Genomic DNA, 21,634 nt, shown 5'->3' on the forward strand with positions numbered 1-21,634 from the left:
AAGATTACTTTCTTGCTTTTTCTAGGGTGTAGTTCTTTTCCTTGTGTTGGAGTTTTCTATCTATTATACTTTGCAGGGCTGGATTTGTGTACATTTGGTTTTATCTTGAAATATCTTAGTTTCTCAATCTATGTTAATTGAGAATTTTGCTGGATATAGTAGCCTGGGTTGGCATTTTTGTTCCCTTAGTGTCTGTATGACATCTGCCTAGGATCATCTGGCTTTCATAGTCTCTGGTGAGAAGTCTGATGTAATTCTGATAGGTCTGCCTTTCTATGTTACTTGACCTTTTTCCCTTACTGCTTTTAATATTCTTTCTTTGTTTTGTGCATTTGGTGTTTTGACTATAATGTGACAGGAGGAATTTCTCTTCTGGTCCAATGTATTTGGAGTTCTGTAGGCTTCTTGTATGTTTATGGGCATCTCTTTAGGTTAGGCAAGTTTCCTTCTATAATTTTGTAGAAGATATTTACTGGTCCTTTAAGTTGTGAATCTTCACTATCTAGGTTTGATCTTCTCATTGTGTCCTGGATTTCCTGGATGTTTGGGCTAGGAGCTTTTTGTGTTTTACATTATCTTTGATGGTTGTGTCATTGTTTTCTATGGTATCTCCTGCCCCTGAGATTCTGTCTTCTATATCTTGTATTCTGTTGGTGATGCTTGTATCTATGACTCCTGTTCTCTTTCTTATGTTTTCTATCTCCAGGGTTGTCTCCCTTTGTGCTTTCATTATTGTTTCTCTTTCCATTTTTAAATCCTGGATGATTTTGTTCAATTCCTTCACCTGCTGGTTGTGTTTTCCTATAATTCTTTCAGGGATTTTTGTGTTTCCTCTTTAAGAGCTGCTAGTTGTTTACTTGTGTTGTCCTGCATTTCTTTAAGGGAGTTATTTATGTCCTTCTTAAATTCCTCCATCATTACCATAAAATATGATTTTTAAATCTAAATCTTGCTTTTTCCGGTATGTTTCTATATCCAGTATTTTCTTTGGTGGGAGAACTGGACTCTGATGATGTCAAATAATCTTGGTTTCTGTTGCTTAGGTTCTTGGGCTTGCCTCGGGTTATCTCTGGTGTTTGATTGTCTTGCTGTTTCTAAGAGTGACTTGACCCTCCTATAGGCCTCTGTGTCAGCACTCCTGTAGAACTCTTTTCCTGTTTTCTTTTAGCTTTTTCTGGGAACAGGTCCTCTGATCTCAGTGTTCCTGGTGACTGTCTTTCAGTTCCAGATACATCAGGAATCAGAAGGGTCCTGCCCCTGATGGCTCCTATGTCCTTGTACCCAGGGCCACAGTTGGCACTAGGGGATTCCCTCTTGAGTCAAGAATGTGGACAGAGGGTAGTCTTCTCTGATTTCAGGATTGTCCGCACTTCTGAGGGTCCAGCTCTCTCACCCACAGGATTTGGTTTCAGGGAGTTGATTGGCTGATTCAGTTCATTTCTGGCTGCAGACCAGAACCGCAGGTACCTGCTGCTGACTGCTCCTATATTCCTGTGTCTAGAGTCACTATGCAGTTTCCTCTTGGGCCAGGGATGGGGGTAAATGGGTTCAGAAATGGCAATCTGTCCTGCGGTCTCAGGATGTGTGCACTTCTAGGTGTTCGGCTCTCTTCCCCACAGGAAAAAGGTCTAGATTCTTAATAGCACTGTTTTTGAGGGTAGGGTTTCAGCATGCTAATTTGGAAAGTGGATGGTAAAAGGATTCACACCACAGCAAGTTTCCCCATAAACTAATTCCTTCAGAGTCTTCCCCACTTTGAAATATAATTAATAGTAATAATATCCAGATAATTAAGACCAGGTAGTAATTTGGGATATGAACAATGACATATATCCCCAGGAACATTTTGTTCTGAAAATGCCAAAATGCTACACTTTCTGCTTCTGGGTATGACATTGATTTGTGGTCATTGCACTGTAGGTGAAAGGGAACATAGAATTTTCTAAACATTCATCCATGGTCTTGACTAAACTAGAGGTCATTTATTAAAAAATAGAAACTCCTCAACTTCTTTTGATTTGTTTGTCATTGAAAAGTCTCAAAAAATATTGCAGGCTATCACTTTTGCTGTTGGTTGTCTACAGAGATGAAATGTACCTTGTTGCTGAAGAGACTATGTACTTTATACACTGATCCCAGAGGGCCCCAAGCTAGAAGTGACCTGAGTACCTCCTCCTAAGGACTAGCTTTCATGGTCCTAAGCCATGCCCTTCAAGCTTTCAAAGGAGGGAAGCAACTAACAGCGCTATCCAGCCATGATGCCTGTGGACTACAACAATGACCAGCATGACACAATAAGCCCTAATGGTACATTAGTAGTACTCACATCTTAGTTGTAACTAACTGCTCTCTGGATAGTGTTAAGACCTTCTCACAAGAGGGAAAACATGTTTGGTGCTAGGAATTGAGATAACTACCCAGTACTAGTAAACTCATGGATCTTGGAGCACTTAGAGCCATCACTTTATTGAACCAGCATAAATACTAAGGATGTTCTAAATGTTTGTGTTTATACACACAGATAAGTTTTGTCCTCATGCCTAATCAATAAAACTTCTCTCTACAGCAAAGGTGATTACAGAAAACCTTAACCAAACAAAATGCAGAGTTTTGGGTCCCAGTCATGGGGGATACATCTATATAACACTCATACATCTAACTCTCAGGACACATTGTGGAGGGAAGGGTAAAAACTTGTAGGAACCAGACCACTATGGGAGTTCACTACAAGATTGTGTCCCCTAAGAATGTCAGAGGCCATCCCCATAAATCCTTACCAAAGTGGCCAACTATACAAGAACTAAAAAAGGACAAAAATAGTAGATATGGCCAAAGTAGATGAGAGAATGACCATGAGGCCTCAACTGTACATAAGAAAACACAGTTGACTAAGGGATGCTGAGAATGGTAAACATAGTCTTACCTAGGGAAGAACATGCCAACTGGGTATCCAATACCACATAGTTGCCACTGAAAATATACATATAAGTAACATTGTCCATGCAGAACTGGTTGCATTTAGGAATATATATGTACACACATATACATATATGCATGCAACAGCAGGTAAGAATGGGAAAGTCCATGAGCTTGAAAGAGACCAAGGAGGAGCAATGAGAGGGTTGGAGGGAAGAAAGGGAAGAGGAAAATGGTGTAATTAAATTATAATCTCAAAAATTAAAGAATGATAACAAAAGAAATATTAAGAGCTCCAGAAAAAAAAGCACAAAATGTTAAAGCATTACAAACATTTGTTTAAAATAAGTGTTACATTTTATAAATTTGAAACGATAATTGGCCTTACAGCTATAAATAATAGAGTCCTCTCAAAACGTAAGAGGCTAAACCCTGGAAAGCAGACTTCCCTGACTCTCCTGTTGGGTTGGACTGGGCATGGTGTGAACCAAAAGCTAGGCTTCAGCAAGTGAACTCACAGAGATTTAGATGGAGTGCTTGCCATAAATCTTGCTACCTTGACTAATACATGATTTTGTTAGGTCCTTATTCTTTCCCTATGCAATATTATGGTTTTGTTCCTAAATATTTCCAAAAGGCCGTGTGTTGTGGAAGTGGCCACAAACTTGTGGCACTACTCTTAAGTAGCAAAACATTTAGGAAGTGTTGTCTACCAGAGGGAGATCAGGTCATCATGGGAGTGGGGAGCGCTATAGAAGGTGATTTCACCCTTAGAACTCCTCAGGTACTCAGATCGTCTGCTCCCTCTCCCTCTCCCTCCCCCTCTCCCCCTGTGCGTGTTCCTGGCCTGTCTCTCCACTCCCTCTCCCTCTCCCCTCCCTCTCCCCTCCCTCTCCCTCCTCTCCCTCTCCCTCCCTCTCCCCCTCCCCTCTCCCTCTCCCTCTCCTTCACTCTTAAACTAGGCAGATTTTTGTTTTCTTTATAATTTAATAAGTACTTCTTGATGACTGCACGTGGAGTAAGGCTGGTTGGTGGTTCAGAAAGGTCATGCAATGGTGTTTTCCTGACCGTGGGTAGTGTTTGGTAGTGAGTGGAGTGGTGTAAAAACCAGCAAGACTTCATTATGCACTCATTGTTTTCAGGATTGTTGGTAACTTTGGAATACTTTCACCAGGCCCAACTCGCTCACATTCACTTCAATAATTGTACACCAAGAGTTGTATATAATGGAGATGATAAATTCTTTCCACACTGACTATAGGTAGGCAAAAGGTAGCTTTCATCTCAGACTGTGTGACATGGGCTTACTGGAAATGTAGAAGCATTGGCCTAATGAACCATTCATATTTAGGTAGCTTTCTTGTCAAACCATCGCTAACAATGCAGACCTTGGTAACCATCCTCTTCCATGCCTTCTTTTTCCTTTTTCCTCTTCAAATAACTTGCAATACTCCTGATTCTCCTTAGACATGAGGTTTGACTAGAAAGACCTCCCATTTTCCTGCTTCCTCTTTTTGTTTCTGCTTTATCATATTAGAAAATACTTTGGCTCTAGGCTGTCCCTCTCTGTCCAACAGATAGGCAGGGACTGCTCCCCGTGCGATCTTCTCATCATCCTTCTGCTTGGTGTCTCTTTTTATGCATCTTTTTTTTTCATTTTTTCCATCTTTATTAAATTGGGTATTTCTTATTTACATTTCAAATGTTATTCCCTTTCCCAATTTCCAGGCTAACACCCCCTAGCCCCCCCCCCTCCCCTTCTACATAGGTGTTCCTTCCTAATCCTCCCCCATAACCGCCTCCCCCAACAATCCTGTTCACTGGGGTCCAGCCTTGGCAGGACCAAGGGCTTCCCCTTCCACTGGTGCCCCCTGCTAGGCTATTCATTGCTACCTATGAATTTGGTCAGGGTCAGTCCATGTATAGTCTTTGGGTAGTGGCTTAGTCCCTGGAAGCTCTGGTTGGTTAGCATTGTTGTTCTTATGGGGTGATTTTTGTGTAAAGAATATGGAGTTCTAGTTAGCCAGAGCTGAAGAATCAGCAACGATTAACAAGATACCAGAACTACTAACGAGGTGAAATCTTCTTGAAGGGGTTCCTGAAAGTCAGCACACACAAGTTGAGTTCCAGGGACGGCCAACATTGTACCTCATGCTTTCAGTCAATCTCTGTAGTTAAGAGTTGCCCAAGTGGTGCTAGTTTTGAAGGCGTGAAGGGATCATCTAGAATAACTGAGTCTTGGTGCTGTGAGAGGTCAGGAGAGGCCATTGGTGAAGGTGCAGCCTAAGCTGCAGTTGAAGGCCAAGATTGAAGAAGTCATGCAGAGAAGTTGGTGCTCAGCACCAGGAAGAGAGTCTATAGGCGGCTACTGGTGAAAGTGCAGCCCAGTTACAGGCAAGGGTCCCAGCATTTTGAAGAGGCAAGTACCATGGGATGATATCAAGAATAGTTGTGGAGTAGAGCCAGTGGGAGCCTAAAGTACTATAAAGGGCAGAGCTGGAGAAGTGACCTGAGCCTTTTGGAGGAGTCAGAAGATCACAAGTGGATCCCAGACAGGGGACATTGTGATACTGGGAGTTTGTCTTTTGAATGAAAAATGAAATATGGGGAGAAGGGCATGACTAATCCTAAAGTATGGAGAAGATTTGTAGTGTTGATATAAGGCAGAGTAAATAAGGTTGGGAGATTAAAACAGATCATGAGAGGAGAGAGGAAGAGGGAAAATGGGCAGGATAGGAGCCACTGACCAAGAGGTGGCCTGGACCAAGAGACCTGCACAGCCAAAATGACTGAGGGGAAGGGAAGCAGAAGCCCAGCTTTTGGGAAGACAGGTTAAGGTAGGGATGGGGTGAGAAGTGCTGGGGGAACCACAGGTACTGGGTGATGCTGGGAGAGTTACTTTTGTTATTGGACATTAACATTCTTAACTTTTAAAATTAGAATTATAGATAAAACTGCCACAAACACTTTAACGCATGCAGCTATTTTCTTCATGTTTAACAATTTCCCTGAGATTTTTTTTTCTTTTCCATGGCTCATCCAAAAGGCTAAACTATGCTCCTCTCTTAAACTCTATTTTCATTAAATAACTGACACCTAGAAACCAAACTGTGATCAAGCTGGAACAGTGTTAGGTAACAGAAAAGCAGCAGTTCTTACTAGGGCCTGAATTCTAGGATGTGACTCAAAGTAAACAGGCAGCCCAAGAAGTTGGAATAATGAAACACAATAGACCATTCCCCTAGACTGTTGGTGCTGGTTAAAAAAAAAAAAAGATGAATGTCTTTGAAGTATAACCTTCAACCTGTGTTTAGCCTTCCCTTTTAGATTGTGGTATGAAGGTTACTTTAGAGTCCTACAAGGAGAACATTAGTGTCTTTGATCGAAGCACTCCACAGATCGAGGCAGGCAGATCTCTGAGTTTGATGCCAGCCTGGTGTACATAATGAGTTTCAAGACAGCCAAAGAGAAATAGGGAAACCTTGTCTCAAATAAGAATTAATAAAAAGGTGGGGTGGGGAGGCTTGAGAGAAACAGTCCTTCAAGAAGGGTGCCTACCCAGAGGTAGAGTCCTGTTTCTTTTAGGAATTCCACTGGTCTCTTAAAGTCCAGTCACTTTCAAAAGCCTGTAACCTCTTGCTTCACACTTTCACAATGCACTCACCACTAGACAGAAAATACATTTAGTCCCATCCAATTTCCTACCACAGTTGTTAACACAGTGAGTAAAAAAAAAAATGGTGGTGGAATTTGGACAAATTGCCCTTTCATTGAAGGGAGTAAGGAAAAGGCAGCAGACAGTTAATAACATTAAACACTAGTCACCTGCAAAGAAAATGGTATCTAAAACAATTATTCATTTTGCTAAGGTCATTTTAAAAAACCCAGAGGATTGATGGCTTTGTTAGAAGACACCAGAAACCATACACCTTTGATCAGAATGAATGATTTAGTAGGTAATAATGTACTGTAGAGTTTATTTTAAACAACTCACATTTATACAGTAAGTTAAAATTTTCAACAAACCATCCCTCATGATAAGTTAATCATCATTCAGCATGGGGGGATACGAAAGCTTGTGTGACTCCTATCTCCCAGTAACTGGAGCTCTTAATACCCGCAAGTTAAACAGTGCTGTCCTGAACCGTATTCCAACCAAAGATAAGACTTCAAAAGTAAGTAGTACTGGTCCTACCTTTAACATTTTAATATTTTATCCCTACTGAATCTTTTGCACAAAATTTGCAAAATTTGATTTTAAAATATTTACTAAAATGTGTGGTTTACTTTCACATCATTATCTTTTTAAGTATCATTTTTAAATGTCATTGGCTTAAAATCTAACATTAGCAGATATTGAACTTGTTTAAATACTGTAGACTATGTCAAGATTTTATATGTGTTCGGTTTTACTGGCTACAGCTTAGATCCCAGTGAGCCAACTATAAGCAATTAACTGACTTCTCTTATTCTGCAACAGTAAAGAACAAGAGACACTATGAATTTCTTTTTGTTAAATGTAAGAGTTTATAAAAATGTCAACTCTCTGTTATAGTCTTTCTTGTTAATATTATATTCATTAATTCTTTTAGAATGTTATAGAATCTGTTTTAATCAAATATGCATCCTCCACTTCCTTCTCTTCCTAAATCTCTTTGATCCAGTCCCTACCTATCTACCATCTCCCAACTTTTTTGTCCATTGGTGGGGATTTGTTGTTGTCATCGTTGTTGCTGCTGCTGTTGCTGCTTTATTTTGTTTTGCTTTTTATTAAGCTACCAGGTGCAGTTTATACTGATGTGTAGCTGTCCATGGAGTATGGTTAACCTAGCATGGCCTCACCCTTAGGAAAAAAGAGAAGATTCCCCACAACCCATCAACCAACTGAGTTGCTCCTCAGTTAGGGATGGGGGCTCATGACCCCTTTCCAACACCATGCTAGAATGTTGACTGGCTTGATCTTATTTAGGTATTGTGCAGGCAACCACAGTTCCTGGGAGTTCCTGTCATAACCAGAGGACACTATCTTGCTGTGGTTTTCCCCAACCTCTAGCTCTTAGAATCCTCCTGCCCATTTCTCCATGGGTCCTAAGCCTAGGGAGGGGTGTTGGGATGTACATGCTCCATTTGGGGCTTAGCACTCCACTGACACTTATTTTCTGTACTTTGGCCAGTTATGAGTTGCTGTGTTAATCATCACCCACTACATGAAGAAACCCCTCTAACGAAATCCGAGAGCTACACTTATCTATGAGTACCTAGATACACATTTACAGGAACACTTAATGCTGTACCCATTTAGCAAAATAATGGTAGAATTTTCACCCTTGGACCTGTGAGCCAACATAAACATAAACTCTTGGTCAGTTTTTGTAGGACAAGGCTTATGTTTTCTCTTGCAGAGAAAAGTTGTTACTCCTATACCATTGTCCACTATGGCACTGTGGATCTATCTAGTCCCTATAATTCACAGGGCTTACATCTGGGAAAGAGTACCTGTGACTTTTTTCCCCTTCCCCGAAGCCTGCATAGAACTTTCCATTACTATAAGAGCTAGGTAGCAAGAGGAAGTTTCCCAGTCATTACTAACTTGATGTGACCATGCCCTGTGACCACTGTTTGTCGTGTCTCAGCAATAGGGTCTTACTATCAAGTTCTGATTGATAACAGCCTTCACTGTTTGGGAGTTGGGGGTATGACTGACAATCTTGACTAATAACCTTAAGGAAATTATCTCATACCTGGAACTGGGCTTTTTATTTGAGAGGAACATTATATATTAATAAAATAGTTATATTTAAGCACTTCTATATGAATATGTATTATATGTGTGTATATATACATGTTTTAAGAATTTTATAAAATAATAAGTTAACATATAGCTTTTCAAACATCTTTAGTGTGATTTTCCCTCCTAAACCCTCTCTCATCCTTCTCTCCACTTAAACTTCTCTCCTCATTATTCCCCTTTTATCCTATTGAAACTTCCAAAAGCAATGTTTTTAATTTTTTGGGAACCATTTTTCTAGTAGTTTATCCATTACTTAAATAAGGTAGTGTGAATCTAATTAATAATCAATCGTGTAAAATAATTGTGTGGTTCATGTTTATGCATATGCACACATATACATACATGCGTGAACATGCATGTGAAGTTTGGAGAGCAACCTCAGGTATCATAATTTCTCAGGATCATTCCATATTGCTTTCCGAGGCAGAGTATCTCATCTGCCTGCAGCTCCCCAATCAAGCTAGGCTGGCTGGTTAGCCAAACCCAGAATCTGTTCTCCCTTGTGTTCTCTGGGCTAAGATTATAACTGTGTACCACCATGCCTGGATGTCTACATGGGTTCTAGGGATTGAACTCAGCTCCTTATAGCTGAGCAAACACTTTGTAGATGAAGATTTATCTCCAGTCAAGAAACATTACTTAATGCTGTTTTGATACATCAAATTATCTTTTATCAACACACTTTTTATTTCCTCCCCTCACTTCTGGATGCAACATGGGTTGATTTTTGTATTTTCCTTCTATGTTTGCATGCATAATCATTGATTTTTTTTCCAATTTAGTTTGTGTGTGTCTGTGTGTGTTTAACTTTTAAGAGTTTTGTTTTAATCATATGTATAGATAGATGTTTATATCTATATACAATGTTGTGCATTTGAGTATATTACTTTGCAGATGTTGGATCCCCTGGAGTTGAAGTTATATGTGGGAAATGTTTGTGAAAGTTTTCTACAAGAGTAGTAAGTGCTTTTACCTGCAGAGCCATCCCTCTAGCCCTGGGTGTTGCTCTAGGTGTTTGATAGTGGCATTTACTTTAAGGATAACTATTTTCCACTAATGCATAGAAATCCTTCTGAATAGTCTACCCAAATAAGCATCCTAGTCTGAAGAGGAAGAAGTAAAGCAAGAAGCTTTCCCTGGATCCCTGTGGGGTCAAAGTAGCGTTCCCTTTATTTCTTCTACGTGATCCCTTCACGAACATGGGGCCATTACTCTGCTGAACACATGAGGATGCTCTTCTTGCAGAGTTATTGAATTTTCCCTCCACCATGCTGCTTTCTTCTTTCCTGTGCTCTGTGAACCCTAGCTTCTCTAGTCTCCCTGGACTTGTTGATTAATCTTAAAGATACTTCCATGACCTGAAATCTTTCTCACAACAGAGAGCTGAAATAACCCTGTCTGTTTCCCATCTCTTCTGAATCATTCCTCTTTGTTGCCTGGCATCTAATGTCTTGAATATATTGCTGTATTCAGTTTGTTTTATTTTTTATCTTGGACAGGAGAGTACGTCCAATTTCTATCTTACCACCTTGATAGGAGCAGGCATTCTTCCATTGCCTTTTAATGCTTAATACCAAGGCACCCAAAGCTGCACTTGTTTGCATTTTGTATATAATTAATTTAGGGGCCCTTCCTTTGAATGCTGGGGTTCTGAAACATTTTTAAATGTCATGAAATAGATCTGTTTTTATTCACTGTAGTTGGTTTTTGGTGGGTGCTACCTGTCTGTAGCTTTAATCTTTGGTAACTGAAAGGGGTCTTTTTTAGGTAACTTCCTCCCTTTGACTTTTCCTTACTCTTTTCTTCTGGCCCATAGTTAGCTGAATGGGAAGCTGCAGTGTCATTGTTCTTCCTTTGTTTTGGAATTCTTTTTTTCTTCCAAGAAATTACTTTACCTCCCATTCAGTTGATGTTTCTAAAGCATTTTCTGGCAGCTTCTATGTTTTCTGGATTATTTCCTTCTTTGGGATTTCTCTTTGACTTTCATTACTCATGATATAAATTTTCTCCAAACACTGCACTGTAAAAATGTCATGTGCATAGGTATGTGTACCTTCATGTGGGCACAGGTGCGTGTGTTGGTAAGGGTGCATTCATCCACAGAGTGTGCATAGAGGTCAGAGGACAACCCCAGATGTCAGTCCTCAGGTGCCTTCTAAATTTGCTTGAGGCTGGGTCTCCAATTGGCCTAGAACTTACCAAGTAGTTCAGGGTAGCTGGCCCAACACCTCCCATAGATCTTCTTGTTTCTCCTTCCTATCTTACTATCTCTGAGACACATGCCATAAAATTTGGAGTTTTTTTCTCTTTTCTTTAACTTTAATTGTATTTATTTTACAACTAACCAAAGTTTCCCCTTCTTCCTTTCCTAGAAATCTTCTCCTCACCACCTACTCCATTTCTCTTCAAAAAAGAACTGGTGTCCTTCCAGTCTGAACTTGTGTCCTGAGCAGACCTTGGATACTGGTCCCACACCAATTCCTACAACACCCAGAGGAAGCCTGTCACCCAGGAGCTCTAACACACCCAGGATCACAGGAGCACAGGATTACAGAGAAAGCTCAATGCCCAGGAACTCTGACACACTCGAGGTCACAGTTGAGGCCACAACTTCTTCCCCAACATACAGCATAACTGGGACCCACATAGGAACCAAGGAAACACAACCCCCACCTACCCAGAGTCCTGGGTTCCTTCCAGCTTTTATCTGAGTTCAGAGCAAACTTAGGACTCTGGCCTCCCCTGACCCAGCCCTGCAACACCCAGAGAAAGTTTGATTCCCAGGAGATGTGACACAACAGGAACTCAGGAGCTTGGTCATACCAGGACTTCAGTATCTCAGAGGCAGCTTGGCTCCCAGGAACTCTGACACACTCAAGGATACTTGGATCGCAGGATACCAGGATCACTAGACCACAAAAACACCTTGACTCTGAGGAGTTCTGACACAACTAGGATCACAAGAAGGACAGGCTCCAGTCAAAGACAGTTAGCGCAGACAATAGAGATAGCCAGATGGTGAGAGGAAAGCACAAGAACATAAGTAACAGAAACTGAGGCTATTTGTCATCGTCAGAACCCAGTTCTACTACAACAGCAGTCCTGGATACCCCATCACAACTAAAAAGTAAAAATAAGAGTTAAAATCATATGTTATGATGATGATAAAGGACATTAAAAAGGACATGAGTGATCCCATGGGGAAGAGAGCTGACCACGCAGAAGTGTAGACATCCTGAGACTGCAGGACAGACCACCATCTCTGCACACCTCTGCCCACATCCCTGGTCCAAGGGGAAACTGCACAGTGCTTCTGAACACAGGGACATAGGAACAGACAGCCGCTGGTACCCACAGTTTTGGTCTGTGCCCAGGACCTAACTGAACTGGCCAAATAGCTCCCTGCATCCAAATCCTTTGGGGGAGATCTGGACCCTCAGAAGTGTGGACACTCCAGAGAAGTCAGAGGAGACTACCCTCTGCCCACAGTCAAGACCCAAGAGGGAATTGAATAGTGCCAACTGTGCCCACTGGGTGCAAGGACCTACAAGCAATCAGGGACAGGACCCTTTGATTCCTGCCCATGCCTAGGGCTGGAAGAAAGTCTCCAGGAGTGCTGACATACCTGAAATCAGAACACCTGTTCTCAGAAAAGGCTGAAAGAAAACAGGAAAACGGTTCTACAGGAGTGCTGACACAGAGGCCTCCAGCAGGGTCAAGTCACTCTCAGAAACAGCAAGACAAGCAAACACCAGAGACAACCCAATGGCTAGAGGCAAGCACAGGAACCTAAACCACTTGGAATCATCAGAGCCCAGTTCTCCCACCAAATAAAATACGGGATATCCAAACACACTAGAAAAGCAAGATTTAGTTTTAAAATCACATTTTTTGATAATGATGGAGAATTTTAAGAAAGACATAAAGAAGTCCCTTAAAGAAATGCAGGAAAACACAAATAAACAAGTAGAAGCCCTTAGAGAGGAAACACAAAAATTTCTGAAAGAATTACAGGAAAACACAACCAAACAGGTGAAGGAATTGAAAATGGAAATAGAAACAATAAAGAAATGAAAAAGTAGAAATGAAAAGGACTATACAAAGAATCAACAAAACCAGGAGCTGGTCCTTTGAGAAAATCAACAAGATAGATAAACCCTTAGCCAGACTAATAAGAGGTCACAGAGAGTGTACTCAAATTAACAAACTCAGAAATGAAAAGGGAGACATAACAACAGAACCTGAAGAAATTTAAGAAATAATCAGATCCTACTACAAAAGCCTGTATTCAACAAAACTGGAAAATGTGGAGGAAATTGACAATTTTATAGACAGACACCAGGTACCAAAGTTCAATCAGGAACAAGTAAACCATCTGAAAAACCCCATAACTCCTAAAGAAATAGAAGCAGTTATTAAAAGTCTCCCAACCAAAAAGAGCCCAGGACCAGATGGGTTGAGTGCAGAAATCCATCAGACCTTCATAGAAGACCTCATACCAATACTGTCCAAATTATTCCACAAAATTGAAACAGACAGAGCACTACCAAATTCTGTCTATGAACCTTCAATTACTCTTATTACCGAAACCACAAAAAGACCCAACAAAGAAAGAGAACTTCAGACCAATTTCCCTTATGAATATTGATGCAAAAATGCTCAATAAAATTCTTGCAATTCTTGAGTCAAAAAACACATCAAAACAATCATCCATCATGATCAAGTAGGCTTCATCCCAACGATTCAGGGATGGTTTGATATACGAAAATCCATCAGTGTAATCCACTATATAAACAAACTCAAAAATGAGAACCACATGATCATTTCATTAGATGCTGAGAAATCATTTGACAAAATTCAACACCCCTTCATGATAAAAGTCCTGGAAAGATCAGGAATTCAAGGCCCATGTCTAAATATAGGAAAATGCAAAATACATCCAACCAGTAGCTAATATCAAACTAAATGTAAAGAAACTTGAAGCAATCCCACTAAAATCAGGGACTAGACAAGGCTGCCCACTCTCTCCCTACTTACTCAATATAGTACTCGAATCCTTGCCAGAGCAATCAGACAGTGAAAGGAGGTCAAAGGGATACAAATTAGAAGGGAAGAAATTAAAATATCACTATTTGCAGATGATAAGATAGTGTACTTAAGTGACTCCAAACGTTCCACCAGAGAACTACTTAACCTGATAAACAACTTCAGCGAAGTGTCGGGGTATAAAATTAACTCAAACAAATCAGTAGCCTTCCTCTATTCAAAGGATAAACAAGCTGAGAAAGAAATTAAGGAAATGACACCCTTCACAATAGTCCCAAATAACATAAAATATCTTGGTGTGACTTTAACCAAGCAAGTGAAAGATCTGTATGACAAGAATTTCAAGTCTCTGAAGAAAGAAATTGAGGAAGATCTCAGAAGATGGAAAGATCTTCCATGCTAAGGGATTGGCAGGATTAGTATAGTAAAGATGGCCATTTTAGCAAAAGCAATCTACATATTCAATGCAATCCCCATCAAAATTCCTACTCAATTCTTTGTAGAGATAGAAAGAGCAATTTACAAATTCATCTGGAATAACAAAAGAACCAGGACATCGAAAACTGTACTCAACAATAAAAGAGCTTCAGGGGGAATCACGATCCCTGACTTCAAGCAGTATTACGGAGCAATAGTGATAAAAACTGTATGGTATTGGTACAGAAACAGGCAGATAAATCATTAGAACAGAATTGAAGTCCCAGAAATGAATCCACACACCTATGGTCACTTGATCTTTGACAAAGGAGCTAAAACATCCAATGGAAAAAAAGATAGCATTTTCAACAAATGGTGCTGGTTCAACTGGAGGTCAGCATGTAGAAGAATGCAAATCGATCCATTCTTATCACCATGAACAAAGCTTAAGTCCAAGTGGATTAAGGACCTCCACATCAAACCAGATACACTCAGACTAATAGAAGAAAAACTGGGGAAGAGTCTCAAACACATGGGCACTTCTGGGAAAAATTTCCTGAACAAAACACCAATGGCTCATGCTCTAAGATCAAGAATCGACAAATGATCTCATAAAACTGCAAAGCTTCTGTAAGGCAAAAGGCACTGTCATTAGGACCAAACAGCAACCAACAGATTGGGAAAAGATCTTTACCAATCCTACATCCAATAGAGGGCTAATATCCAAAATATACAAAGAACTCAAGAAGTTAGAATCCAGAGAGCCAAATAACCCATTAAAAATTGGGTACAGAACTAAACAAAAATTCTCAGCTGAGGATTATCAAATGGCAAAAAGTACCTAAAGAATTGTTCAACATCCTTAGTCATAAGGGAAATGCAAATCAAAACAAACCTGAGATTCCACCTCACACCAGTGAGAATGGCTAAGATAAAAAATTCAAGTGACAACAGATGCTGGCGAGGATGTGGAGAAAGAGGAACACTCCTCCATTGTTGGTGGGATTGCAAACACGTACAACCACTCTGGAAATCAGTGTGGAGGTTCCTCAGAAAATTGGACATTTCACTACCTGAGGACCCAGCTATACCTCTCTTGGGCATATACCCAAAGGATGCTCTAATATACAACAAAGACACATGCTCCACTATGTTCGCAGCAGCCTTATTTATAATAGCCAGAAGCTGGAAAGAACCCAGATGCCCTTCAACAGATGAATGGATTTAGAAAATGTGGTACATCTATATAATGGAGTACTACTCAACTTTCAAAAGTAATGACTTCATGAAATTCATAGGCAAATGGAATGAACTAGAAAATATCATCCTGAGTGAGGAACCCAATCACAGAAAAGCACACTTGTTATGCACTCATTGATGGGTGGATATTAGCCCAAAAGCTCGAATTACCCAAGATGCAATCCACGGACCACAGGAAGCTCAAGAAGAAGGATGACCAAAATGCGGATGCTCCCATTCCTTCTTGAAAGGGGCTGGGGGAATCCATAGCAGGAGATATGGAAGCAACGTTTAGAGCAGCAACTGAAGGAACAGCCATTCAGAGCCTGCCCCACATGTGGCCCATATATATACAGCCACCAAAACTAGATAAGATTGATGAAGCTAAAAAGTGCATGCTGAAAGGGGCTGGATATAGATCTCTCCTGAGAGACATCCAGAGCATCAATACAGAGATCAATGCAAGCAGCAAATCACTGAACTGAGAACAGGACCCCATTTAGGGGAGTTAGAGGAAGGATTGAAAGAGCTAAAGGGCTTGCAACCCCATATGAACAACAATGCCAACCAACCAGACCTTCCAGGGACTAAACCACTACCGAAAGACTATGCATGGACTGACCCAGGGCTCCAACTGCATATGTAGCAGAGAATAGTCTTGTTGGGGCACCAGTGGAAGAGAAAGTCCTTGGTCCTGCCAAGGTTGGACCCCCAGTGCAGGGGAATATGGGGGTGGGTAAGGGAGGTGGAAGGGGGAATACCTGTATGAGGAAGGGGTGGGGAATGCGGGCTTATGGACAAGAAACCAGGAAAGGGAATACCATTTGAAATGTATGTAAAGAAATATATCTAATAAAAAAATTAAGAAAAAAAGAAATGAATTTCATCTAGATCTCCTTTCAAACAAACTGAAACAAAGTTATATTATAAAACATTTGGAAATTTGAATACTGGATATTAAACAGTATCATAAAATTATTGTTAATTTATTTTAGTTATGGTAATACTATTGTGGTGATAGTTTTAAAGAGCCAGTATCTTTTCGCTTTTTGAAAACCATGATGCAGCACACAAAGGTCAAATAATATTACACTTGGTATTTTCTTCAGAATAAAATGGGAGAGGTCCGTGGTGAAAGTACTAGAGGACTCAAGATAGTTGCTAACTATTGATACTAAGCAGTAAGCAGTGGTTATGTATATATATATTCAGTCTGTGGAAGTATTTTCTCTGGGGCAGTTCAGCTGTAGTCTCCTCCCTAGGAAAAAAAACATCCTGGATATAGGTTTATTCCAAGAGGTAGGAGGGAAGCATTCGAAGTGTTGTGTCTTCCATTGTGGATATTGTACCTTGGTTTCACCTTAGCCACTTTCCTGCCCTCTATCTATTCTGTAGTCCTGAGTTTCTCTAAATAGCAAATATTCCATGTCGTTCAAGAGGATGGAACCTCTCCTCAACATCCTGGCATCCACATTTCTGTCCCTTTATGGAATCTCAATTCAGTAAGCACCCCACCCCCACCCCCAGGGTTTTAGTCCCATGCTTCTTGCTTGTCCTCAGGACTTCCGGGTCCATCTAAGTTCTTCAATACTGATGCTTGCTCACAGGAGAGGGTAGTTTTAACTGTGGTGAATACCCTTCTGGTACTTCCTTACCATCACTCTCAGACAATCTGGGAAGGGACTTCCTGGAGAACTAAGTCAGGCACAAATCCTTGTCCTGTTTTCAATCTTCTGAACATTGGTTTAAATAACTCACCCTTTAATATCTTCTCTTTCTCTTTGAGGCCCTACAATGAAGATATTTAAAAAACACACAAGGCCAATGAAAATAGATTTAACCAGAAGTTCAGTGAAGATGGTAATCAAAAGAGACTGCTTGGCTTTGGCTTGCATGCCAGCATATGTAACAGAAGGGTGTACGCAGATGTAATTATGAGTAACATTGACAACAGACTTTTTTTTCACTGTAATGTGTGGCTGGAGGTGAAAGGCATGCTCTACAAAAAAAAAAAAAAGGAAATGTCTGGAGGCCAGAAATGGATCTGTGATGTATGTGCCATCAGCCCTTGTAAGCTGCATTTGAAATATTTGGAGCTTTAAGTTTCCTTCCTTTACACGGTTTGTCTTGGTGGTTAAGTTTGTTTGGAAAGCCATTTTTAAAAGATTCTGCTGATAACCCAGGACCAGCTGAGGTGGGGGAAGTCTGCTGATGTGGACCACTTAACGTGTCCATTAGTACACCTTTCTCATCACTTAACACCCAAGGGGTCAAGCCTTTGGTGGGAAAGTTGTTTATAAACTGGTAGCATTATTTTGAAAATGGAAAGGACAAGTCAAGGTGGAGCTGGCCAGGAGATTGTACCGTTTAGAGATTGGTACTTACTAGGAAGCAGCCCTGCATTCGTGAGTATTGTATAATTCAACCATGAACCACTAATCTGCCTGCTGGAATCTGATGCAGAAGGTCTCAGTCTCTCTCGAAACCTAGGAGGTATTGTTGGGAAGCCAAGTTTTTCAACACAATCCCTCCAAGAAAAAGCATCATAATAACTTTTAGTGTTCTGTAAAGCTTGTGATGATCTGTTTTACAATTATTTGGGGTATTAAAAAAGCGCGCGCGCGCACACACACACACACACACACACACACACACACACACACACCATTCATTTATGGTCATATGTGAGAGGACAACTTTTGGAGTCAGTTCTCTGCTTTCACTGTGTGGATAGCAGGGACCCAAGTCATGGGGCTTGGTAACAAAGTACCTCTGGAGTCAAAGAAATGGCTCAGTGATTAAGAGCACTTGATGTTCTTGAGGAGGACCCATATTTGATTCCCAGCACTCATGTGATTGCTCATCCCTGTGTATAATTCTAGTACCACAGCATCCAACATCCCCCTGCTCTCTCCTAACATCCATGAAACTAGGCATGCATGTGATATACAGACAGACATCTTTACCCTAAAAGCTGACACCATGGTTTCGGCTGTGTCAGCATAAAGCCCCTCTCTTGGCCATCATTATTACCAGGAGACACAGGTGACAAATGGGCAGAACACTCATATACACTGTCTTAGTTACTTTTTCTCCCTGTAGAAACATCATGACCAATTTATAAAAGAAAGCATTTCATTGGGGGAGGGGTGTGGAGGTAAGACAGTTGAGTGAGCTCTGAGCAGCAAACCAGTAAGCAGTGCTCCTCATGGTCTACACTTTGGTTCCTTACTCCAGGTTCCTGCCCTGACCTCCCTCCATGAACGATTGAAAGCTATAAGCTAAAATAAGGCTTTACTCCCTCAGATGGTTCTCGTCATGATGCCTTATTACAGTCAGACATAGCAAAGAAGAACATTGGGATAAGGAAACGATAACCTGAAAGCAAAAGAGACATCACCAGGAGGGTGGGGGCAGTGAGAGGGCAAGTAGAAAAGACAAGGTAATGGGGTTTAAAAACATGATCAGCATTGCATCCATGTATGAAGGTGCTATAATGAAATCCCCTGTATGAACTACATTTATGATTATTGTGACCAAGTGCCTGATGAAAAGAAACTTAAGGGAAAAAGGATTTATTTTTGGCTTACAGGTTGAGGGGATACAGTCCTCTATAGTCAGGAAAGCGTGGTTACATACGCCTGGGGCAGTTAGCCACACTGCACCTGCAATCAGGAGGGTAAAAGTAGACAGGAAGTGAATGAGTCTAGGCTAGCAAACCTCAGTACCTGCCCCCACCCCAATGACTCCCTTCCTCCAGCAAGGCTCAGCCTTACAAAGGTCACCCAACCTTGCAGAACAGCATCTCCATCAGAAGACTCAGTCTTCATACATGTGAGCGTTAAGGGAACATTTCACATCCAAACCACAACACCATTACTTTGTACAGTTAATATTAGGCAACGAAAAACTAGAAAAATATATAGTTATGCTTTTATACATTAATGTGTGGTGTGAATTATATTATTAGAGATTCAATGTGTCTTTATTAATTTCTATTGTCAAGAGATTGTTAAGAGTAAGCAAGTTTTCTGAAGCATTCATCATGTAAACGTTATTCCAGTGTGTATTATTGTTTTAAACTGCTCTACTGGTGTAAAATTGATATAAAAACTACACATTTAAGACATAAAATGATGAATTTTGTCATTGCATACACTGAAATTATCACTACAATTAATCTAAAAACCATAATATATTTCTTTTTTGTTATTTATTATATATTTTATTCACACACATATATGTATACAAAACAAATGTATATGTATAGACATATTATATTAATATCCATAATATATTTCTTAAAATAGATATTTCTACCAATATTTCTTTGTGTCCCATTTGGAGCAGTGAAGAGCACTTCACATATTATGCGATTGCTAAGGTATAGTCTCTTTGCTCTATAGAAGATCCCTAGAAATGATCCATTGATAATCAGTAACATTGACATATGACACCCCATAGCCTTTGATAGCAGCCATTCTACTCTTTGCTCTTATAAGTTTGAGTTCACTAAGGGTTAGTTGATTAAAGTGATGTCCCCAATGCCTCAAAAGTAATAATTAGAAGCAATGGACCTCAAGCCACTGTTCCTTAGCTTCACAGTCTAAACTTTCAGTCCACACTTAACAAAGAAGTCTGAGCTGAACTTTTTCTTTTAAAGTCATCATCCAGTGGCTTGTGTTCTGATGTCACCACATTCTTTTTCTTTTTTTTTTTTTGATATTTTTTATTTACATTTCAAATGTAACTCCTTTTCCAAGTTTCCCATCCATAAACCCCCTATCCCATTCCCCTCTCCCTTCTTCTATGATGGTGTTCCCCAACCCCAACCACATATCCCTTCCTGCCTCCCTGCCCTGACATTCCTCTACACTGGGGGGTCCAACCTGAGCAGGACCAAGGGCTTTTCCTCCCATTGGTGCCCAACAAGGCCATCCTCTGCAATATATGCAGCTGGAGCCATGGGTCTGTCCATGTGTACTCTTTGAGTGGTGGTTTAGTCCCTGGGAGCTCTGGTTGGTTGGTATTGTTGTTCTTATGGGGTTGCAAACCCCTTCGGCTTCTTCAATCCTTTCTAACTCCTCCAATGGGGACCCCTTCTCAGTTCAATGGTTTGCTGCTAGCATTTGCCTCTGTATTTGTCATGCTCTGGCTGAGCCTCTCAGGAGACAGCTATATCAGACTCCTGTCAGCATGGACTTGTTGGCATCAGAAATATTGTCTAGGTTTGGTGGCTGTATGTTTATGGGCTGGATCCCCAGGTGGGGCAGACTCTGAATGGCCATTCCTTCAGCCTCTGCTTCAAACTTTGTCTCCATATGAATATTTTTGTTCCTCTTTTAAAGAAGGACTAAAGCGAATATATACAAATAACTCAAAAAGTTAGACTCCAGAGGGTCAAATAACCCTATTAAAAAAATGGAGTACAGAGCCAAACAAAGAATCTCAGCTGAGGAATATCAAATGGCCGAGAAGCACCTGAAGAAATGTTCAATCCTATGCCATCAGGGAAATGCAGATCAAAACAACCCTGAGATCCCACCTCACACCAGTGAGAATGGCTAAGATCAAAAATTCAGGTGACAACAGATGCTGGCAAGGATGTGGAGAAAGGGGAACACTCCTCCATTGGTGGGATTGCAAACTGGTACAACCACTCTGGAAATCAGTCTGGAGGTTCCTCAGAAAAATAGACATAGTACTACCTGAGAACCCAGCTATACCATTCCTGGGTATATACCCAAAATATGTTCCAACATATATGAAGGACACATGCTCCACTATGTTCATAGCAGCCTTATTTATAATAGCCAGAAGCTGAAAAGAACCCAGATGGCCTTTTCACAGAGGAATGGATACAGAAAATATGGTACATTTATACAATGGAGTACTACTCAGCCATGAAAAACAATGAGTTCATGAAATTCATAGACAAATGGGTGGAACTAGAAAATATCATCCTGAGTGAGGTAACCCCATCACAAAAACAAAAACAAAACAAAAAATTGGTATGAGCTGAATTCCGATTAAATCTGAATAAGTTCTAGAAGTCATCCATGAGTGGCTCTCTCTGGACTTTATGCTCTCTTCTTCCCTGAGGGTTTGATTCTTTAATTTGTTTATTTTCCTAAAACCTGGTTCTTGTTTCTTTACTCTGAGATGTACCTCTTCCTCTGGAAGTGCAATTCAACACCTCTTTATTTTTTCATTCAAAATAGTCAG

The sequence above is a fragment of the Rattus rattus genome, chromosome 1, assembly GCF_011064425.1.
Source record: "Rattus rattus isolate New Zealand chromosome 1, Rrattus_CSIRO_v1, whole genome shotgun sequence".
Taxonomy (NCBI): Eukaryota; Metazoa; Chordata; class Mammalia; order Rodentia; family Muridae; genus Rattus; species Rattus rattus.